This window comes from Trachypithecus francoisi, unplaced genomic scaffold (genome assembly GCF_009764315.1).
Source record: "Trachypithecus francoisi isolate TF-2019V2 unplaced genomic scaffold, Tfra_2.0 Lachesis_group7, whole genome shotgun sequence".
NCBI lineage: Eukaryota > Metazoa > Chordata > Mammalia > Primates > Cercopithecidae > Trachypithecus > Trachypithecus francoisi.
The window spans coordinates 88,595,557-88,603,392 of NW_022681472.1; the positions used below are offsets into that span (position 1 = coordinate 88,595,557).

The 7,836-nt window shown below is 43.9% G+C and overlaps 1 long non-coding RNA gene across 2 annotated transcripts in view; it reads right to left on the bottom strand.

Moving 5' to 3' along the window:
• LOC117079292 overlaps nucleotides 1-6,740 on the bottom strand; it is a 45,108-nt gene extending 38,368 nt beyond the window's left edge. The window contains exon 1 of one of the 2 annotated variants that reach the window (XR_004435357.1): nucleotides 5,868-6,740. This is a non-coding gene — a long non-coding RNA (uncharacterized LOC117079292). The remainder of the gene's footprint in view (nucleotides 1-5,867) is intronic. The other variant, XR_004435358.1, reaches the window with a different exon arrangement.
• Nucleotides 6,741-7,836: the final 1,096 nt, after the last annotated feature.

Sequence of the window (7,836 nt, forward strand, 5' to 3'; positions counted from 1 at the left end):
GTGGCTTCCCAGTGAATTGGGATTGATGTGGGAAGGGGTCTCTGAGCTTGACCCCAGTCCCCTTTTGTTTGCACTCAGCACCAATCCTTCCATTTATCCATCTACCTATCCATCCAACTTTAAAAAAGCGATGCCCTTTCCAATTCAACCAACCCTTACTGAGCTCCTACCAGATGCCAGGCACTATGCCAGGCACTGAGAACACAAAGAAAACTCACACATCGCTAACTAAAAGCTCCCCATCACAGGAGGTAGACAGAAACAGAGAAACAGTTCTGATCAAATGAGAGCAATAGTGGTCCTGGCAGCTCTGGAAGCCTGATCAGGGATAGAAAGAGGTGACTGGTGCTCCAGTCAAGGCTGGAACGGGCAGGGGATGATTTTCCAATAGACCGGAAGCCTGCTCCCTTCCTGGACGAACTAGTCCAGCCGCAGAAATGGAGACAATCGCTGGCAGCCACAGCAACTAGCTCAGCAGGGCTGGGGGACAGGGCCCTGGGGGAGAAGTTAGGGCCTTTTTACTACAGCTTGGACTTGATTTTCCAGGGGGTTGGGAACTCTGGGAAGAATTCAGCCAGAGGGAAAACCTGATCAGCCCTGCTTTTTCCAACACTCCCACCCTCACTGTGTCTATGTGAGCCAGGGCAAGGAGACTCCCACCGTCCACGCAATCATGGCCCAGAGCGGCTGTGCACTCTGCATTTTCCACCTTACTTCGGAAAGTTCAGCGGGTAAAGGGAAGCCACATTTATGTAACAGGAAGCCTGATTTCCAGGACGTGCAATACAATCAAAGCTCTATTTGTGGAACAATTCTGTGGGCTCCGATTTCCTTAGAAACTCAAATGGAACCTCTGCCAATGGACAATGGAAGGGCTCAGCTTTTCTCTTTCACTGTTCCTGTTCTGACCCTTCCTCCTTATTTTCCTCTGATCCTTTCTATTTTAAAGGCCTGCTGCTGGGAATGTGTAACCTGTATCCCCTAGAAGAATTCCCACCCATCGAGCACAAGACTGGACAGCTGCCCTGAAACTCAGCCTGCAACAGGCTCCTATCTCCCCAACCTCTGGCCCTGAGGCCCAGCAATGGAGACGCTTGGCCCCTGCATTCTCCCCAAAAGCAGTAAGGGGGCTAGATTTATGTAAGCTTTCTACTGTTGCTAATGCCCTGTGAGATTCTGAGCACGTCTTTTAACCACCCTGGGCCAACGTTTTGACATCCATGAAAAGGGATTATTAACACATACTCTGCCTATCTCATAGGGCTCATTGTCAAATCAGAAAATGTATAAAATTTTAATATAATATTTATATTCATAATATAATATGAATATTATAATAATATAGATTCATATTTAATATAATACATATAAATATCTGTTTATTATTTTTAGTTGTTTTTTAAGTTGAGGTGAAATGTGTATAACATACCATTAGCCATTTGGAAGTGCAGTACTTAGTAGCATTTAGCACATTCACAATGTATACTCACTACTTTTATCTAGCTCCAAAATATTTTCATCCACCCCAAGTATAACCCTGTCCCCACTAAGCAGTCACTCCTCATTCTCCCCACACCCTTCGCTCCCCCAACCCTGGCAAGCACCGGTCTGCTTTTTGTCGCTATAGATTTATGGATTTTTCATATAAATGGAATCATATGACATGTGACTTTTCCTACCCGGCTTCTTACACTCTGCATAATGTTCTTGAGGCTCCTCCACACTGCAGCGTGTACCAGTACTTCATTCCTGTTTATGGCTGAATAATATTCTGTCTTATGGTACAGTCAGTCCTAAGTATTTGTAGATCCTGTATCTATGGATTCAACCAACCACCGATTGAAAATATTTGAAAAATTTGCATCTGTGCTAAATATGTATAGACGTATTTTCTTATCATTATGCCCTAAACAATATAGTATAGCAGCTATTTAATAATATTTACATTGTATTAGGTATTATAAGTAACATAGAGATGATTTAAAGTATACAAGGGGATGTGCCTAGGTTACAATATATGCAAATAATACAGCTGTTTATATCAGGGACTCGAGAATTTACTAATTTCAGTATCCATGGATTTTGTTTTTATGGATTTTGGTATCCTAGAAGCACTTCCCGCAGAAACTGGGTGACAACTGTATATGCCATAATTTGTTTGTCAATTCTTCTATTGGCCATTTTGATTGTTGCCACATTTTGGCTATTGTGAAAAGAGTACGTGTTTATTTAAGTACCTGTTTCCTATTATTTGGGGTATATGCCTAGGAGTAGAATTGCTGGGTCCTATGGGTAACTCTCTGTTTAACGGCCAAACAGAAGCTGCACCATTTTGAATTACCACCAGCAACGCATCAAGACTCCAATTTCTCCACATCCTCACCAACATTTGTTAGTTTCCGTCTTTTTCACTATAGCTATTTCAGTGGGCGGGAAGCGTTACCTCAGTGTAGTTTTGATTTGTATTTTCCTAATGGTTAATAATCTTGGACCTCTTTTCAATTGTTTATCATCCATTTCTATATATTTTTTGGTGAAATGTCTATTCACACCTTTTGCCCATTTTGAATTTTCTTCTTGTTGTTGAGCTGCAAGAGTTCTTTATGCATTCGGGATATTGGGCCCTTATTAAGTATATGATCTGCAAATATTTTCTCCCATTCTGCAGGTTGTCTTTTTAAAAATTATTTATAATAGTAGTTAGAAATAATTTTTTTAAAGTTGTGTAGTAGTAGCTTTTGCATTGCCTTACTTGCTGTTTATTATTTATTTATTTAGGACACTAGCTATGTTCTAGCAACTGTGCTAAGAGCTTTACGTGCCCTTCCCTTCCCTTCCCTCCCTCCCTCCCTCCCTCCTTCCCTCTCTCTCTCTCTCTCTCTCTCTCTTTCTTTCTTGTCTTTCTGTCTTTCTTTCTATTTCTTTTTCTTTTTTTTGAGACAGCGTCTCACTTTGTCACCCAGGCTGGAGCGCAGTGGCATGATCACGGCTCACTGCAGCCTCAGCCTCCTGGGATCAAGTGATCCTCCTGCTTCAGCCTCCCAAAACACTTACATGCATTTTATAATTTATTCTGGAGGTACAGTCATTTCTACTTTGAAGATGAGGAAATGAAGGAGCAGAAGGGCTTTGCATGTGTTTTTCTGCCTGCCTGGACATCCTTCTCTGGCCTCTTCACTTGGCTAACTACTGCTGTCTTCCCATCTCGCCCAGCCCTTCTGTCTCCTTCCCTCAGCCCGGGCTTCCTCTAGCAGCGAGAGGTGTCTTCCGGATCCCTGAGGCATCCTGCCCCTTCCTATCAGGCTTGTTCATTTAATGATAATGTTCCCCCACTAAGCACCCACTAATCCCCCTGCTCCCTGACTGCCAGGACCAAGGGCCTCTCTCTGTGTTCCATAACACCACATTTAGTGCACAGTGGATGTTCAATAAGGTGTATCTCTTAGATAAAAGTGCTCACTGCTGTTGAAGTGGGGATTGGGAAATGTGTCAGTGGGGAGAGTAATGGTTATAGAATAACAAGCCAATAAATAAAACCCAAAACACTGATTACCCTCTATTATTGCAACTCTGTTAAAATACACCTGCATATATAAGGGAGGGGGGAGAAGGAATCACCTACTGGTTCCTTCTTAACTCTTAACTCTCCCTCCCCCCAGCCTTTCCCTCCCTTCCCCTCCCGTCCCCTCCTCTCCCCTCTCCTACCCTCCTCTCCTTTTCTCTCCTCTTCTCTTCTCTCTTTCCTTTCCATTCCCTCCCCTCCCCTTCCCTTTTCTCTCTCTCTCCTTCCTTCCTTCCTTCCTCCTTCCTTCCTTCCTTTTCTTTATTTCTTTCTCTTTCTTTCTTTCCTTTCTTTTTTTTCTTTTCTTTTCCTTCCTTCCTTCCTTTCTTTCTCTTTCTTTCTTTCTTTCTCTTTCTTTCTTTCTTTCTTTCTTTCTTTCTTTCTTTCTTTCTTTCTTTCCTTCTTTCTTTTCTCTCTCCCTCCCTCCCTCCCTCCCTCCCTCCCTCCCTCCTTCCTTCCTTCCTTCCTTCCTTCTTCCCTCCCTCCCTCCCTTCTTTCCTTCCTTCTGTTTTTTTTTGAGACAGGGTCTCACTCTGTCACCCAGACTGGAGTGCAATGGGATGATCTCAGCTCACCACAACCTCCACCTCCTGATTTCAAGTGGTTTTCCTGCCTCAGCCTCCCAAGTCGCTGGGATTCCAGGCATGTGCCACCATGCCCAGCTAATTTTTGTATTTTTAGTAGAGACAGGGTTTCACCATGTTGGCCAGGCTGATCTCGATCTCCTGACCCCAAATGATCCACTTGTCTCAGCCTCCCAAAGTGCTGGGATTACAGGGTGAGAAACCAGGCCTGGCCAGGCTTTTCTATTACAAATTTATTTAGTCCAAACCAGTTCCATTCCTCACACACATTATGCGCCTGAACCAGGCTCTCCCCTCACCTCTGGGGATCCAGGGTGGTCCTGGTTCTGTGGGATCTCCAGGCCATTTGGGGAGATGCACGCCTCCTCCCTTAATCCCAATATGAGTCTAACTGTCTGGAGAGTGTGAACTGGAATGAACATCATCTGCCTTGTGATTGTGCCCTACTCTCGGCGCTGGGACTTCGCAGTGCTCTTCCCTCTGCCTGGCACACTCTCTTCCCTCTTCCGTGCTTGGCTAACTCTTATCCCTCATCTCTCAGCCTAATGGCCTCTTCCTCCTGGAAGTCCTCCATGACTTCTCTAGGCAAGCTCAGGCTCTGTACTCTTCCTTGGTCACTTATCACACTGTCTTTTGATGGCTGGTTTGGCCATCTCCATTGGGAGAATGCAAGGATTTTATCAGGGTAGTAAGAGCCTCCAACAGCTGTCACAGTGCTGAGACCAACGAACTTGGGTGGAATGAATAGCTGTGGTAGCTATCCCCACATTCTTGTGGGGCATCTGAATCCTCAGGTAAGGGCCAAACCAACGGTTATCTCCTGCAAATGTTGCAGCCAAGACTGAGGCACTCATGTGCAGGGAGGTAGTTGGTGGTTGCAACAAGCAAGTCCCCTTCTTAACTGACAGCTCTCTAGCCTCCTGTCCACTGTCCTCAAGCCAATGGGCTCTTGTCCATCCAGCCCATTCACACAGGCTGGAGTTGAGATCACCTGAATATTGCTGCCCTTGCCCCACCCCCCACCAGGCCCAGCTCAGGAATCATGCAGCCTATTTCCTCCTCTGCCTCTTCTGTTGGGGGAATGAAATGCTTGCCAACCTCTGTGGCATCCCACTACCATGGATTGCCATGTCTGGTCACATGTGGGCTCCAGAGAGAAAGAGAAGATGCCAGCTATACCTCCATCCTCTGCTTCTGCCAGAGTTCCTCTATGTCACTGGAAGACACCTGGGCTTTGAGATCCAGCAGACGTGGTCTTGCTCACAGCCCTGCCACACACTGGCTCTGTGAATTTGGGCAGTTATTGAGCCTTCTGAGTCTTGTTTTCATTTTTCATCTCATGAATAATATCACTGCTGCCACTGTCACCTCCACCACCACCACATTCAATGCTCGCTATGAACCTAGCACCGGCCATTCTTCACTTCATCCTCACAGCAACCCTCTGAGTTCCTATTTCCATCATCAAAGGGAAGGAACAGATATCAACCGAGAGCCTACTATGCACCAAGGCAAGGTACCAAGAACCTCATGCACCGGCACAGGACAGGTAAGACAGAAGATTGCAATGGGCTGGAACAGTGAGCAAAAACCACATGACCTCTTGTGGAGGATGGTCTCATAGATTACAGGGATGGGTTGAAGGTTGGGAGTTGGGGAGAGAAGGTGGATTCAAGGCGAGTCCCCGTGGCTTAAGCAACTGAGCAATGATGGAGTCTGACCTGGACTGAGATGGGGAGGGTCTGGGGATGTCTCGGCACACTTCCTTCTCCATGTGCAGTGCCGGAACCCTGGCACCTGAAGCCTTGCTCCATCATGGCCTCATTGTAGGATGAGGCGAACAATGCTCTTAGTTGCTATGGAGACTAGAGGTGGCTCCCGGAAGCACCCAGCTCAGTGCTTGGTGGAGCAAGTGCTCACTGGATATTTACAACAACTGTTGCTCAAGTGTCCCTTCTGGTCCAAGCATGTGCCAAGTTCTGAGGACATCATACCGCATACAAACTGGATTCGGGTCTTCAGGGGCCCCAGGCTAAGGTTAGAGATGGATGAATACAGAGATGACTCCAACCATGTGATAAGAAAGCTTGGGATCCTTTAGAAGGTCTCTTGGGATTCTTTAGAAGGAAATCAGGGAAGACTTCCTGGAGGAAATGACACTGAAGCTTGGATCAGAAGGTTGGGCAAACCAGTGAGAATGAGAAGAGCACTTTAAGAAATACTGATAGCAGACACTGAGTCCCAGAAGTGAAGCGCAACATGGGTCTCAGGGACTGTTGTGTCGCTGATGGGGCCTGTGGATGTGGTGAGGAAGAACGTTGGCTGGAACCAGCTCCCGGCTCTCTTTGGAGCTTGGTTTTTACTTTTTCCTCAGTATTAGATAAGAAAGTAATGTCTATCAAGATAAGTAAATTCTTGCATACCTACTAAGTATACACACATTGCTTGTAATTAACCCTTTAAATACCCCTTGAATAAGTTTCCTTATTTTGTAGCTAAGAATATGAAGTATAAGAAAAGATACCAGGACTAACAAGTGATCTGCTGCAAAGCCTTTATATCTGCCACCATGTCACTGTCCTTTATTGAATGTACTGAAGACAGATAAATTCCACTGAAATGTAAGCTTCAAGAGGGCAGAATTTTTGTCTGTTTTATTCACTGCCATATTGCCAACCCTAAAATAGAACCTAGTATACACTCAATAAATATTTGTTGAAGGAATGAAATTATTTGAGAAGTCCATTATCTTTTAAACATGTTTTTGTACCTGAGAAAATCATATGCATATTTATATACTTTTATTATATTTCTACATAAATATATATATATACTTTTATCATATTTATATATAAATATATAAACATATATAGTGCATAGTTAACATATGCATTACCTCATATCTTTTTGTGTGTGGTGAGAAAATCTTTTTTGGTGAGAAAAACTAATTCTCTTAGCAATTTTCAACAATACAATACTATGTTATTAACTATAGTCAGCATATTGTACAATAGATCTTGTAAACTTATTCCTTCTATTCAACAGAAATTTTGTATGTTTTGACCAACACCCCTAGTCAACCTCACCCCTAGTTTCTGATAACCATTCTACTCTTTGCTTCTATGAATTCAACTTTTTTAGATTCTACATGTGAGTGAGATCATGTGGTATTTGTTTTTCTGTGCCTGGCTTGTTTCACTTACCATAACATCCTCTATGTTTATCCATATTGCCATAAATTACAGGATTTCCTTCTTTTTCAAGGCTGACGAGTATTCCACTGTGAATATATACCACATTTTCTCTGCACATTCACCCATCAATGGACACTTAGGTTAATTCCATTTCTTGGCTACTGTGAATAGTGCTGAAATAAAAATGGAAATGCAGATATCTCTTTGAGATTCTCGTTTCATTTCTTTTGGATATATACTCAGTAGTGGTATTTCTGGATCATATGGTAGTTCTATTTTTGATTTTTTGGGGAACCGTCTTACTATTTTCCGTAATGGCTGTCCTAATTTACATTCCCACCGAGAGTGGGCAAGTCTTGGTCTTTATCTTCGTGGGGAAGCCAGTGAAAGTTTGAGCGTATGAACAACATAGTCACTGCAGTAAATTAAATGAGTGGCCCCAGTGTTTCACTCCCTTGTAATGGGGTACAGCTAAACCCTTGCCATGGCTTCCTAG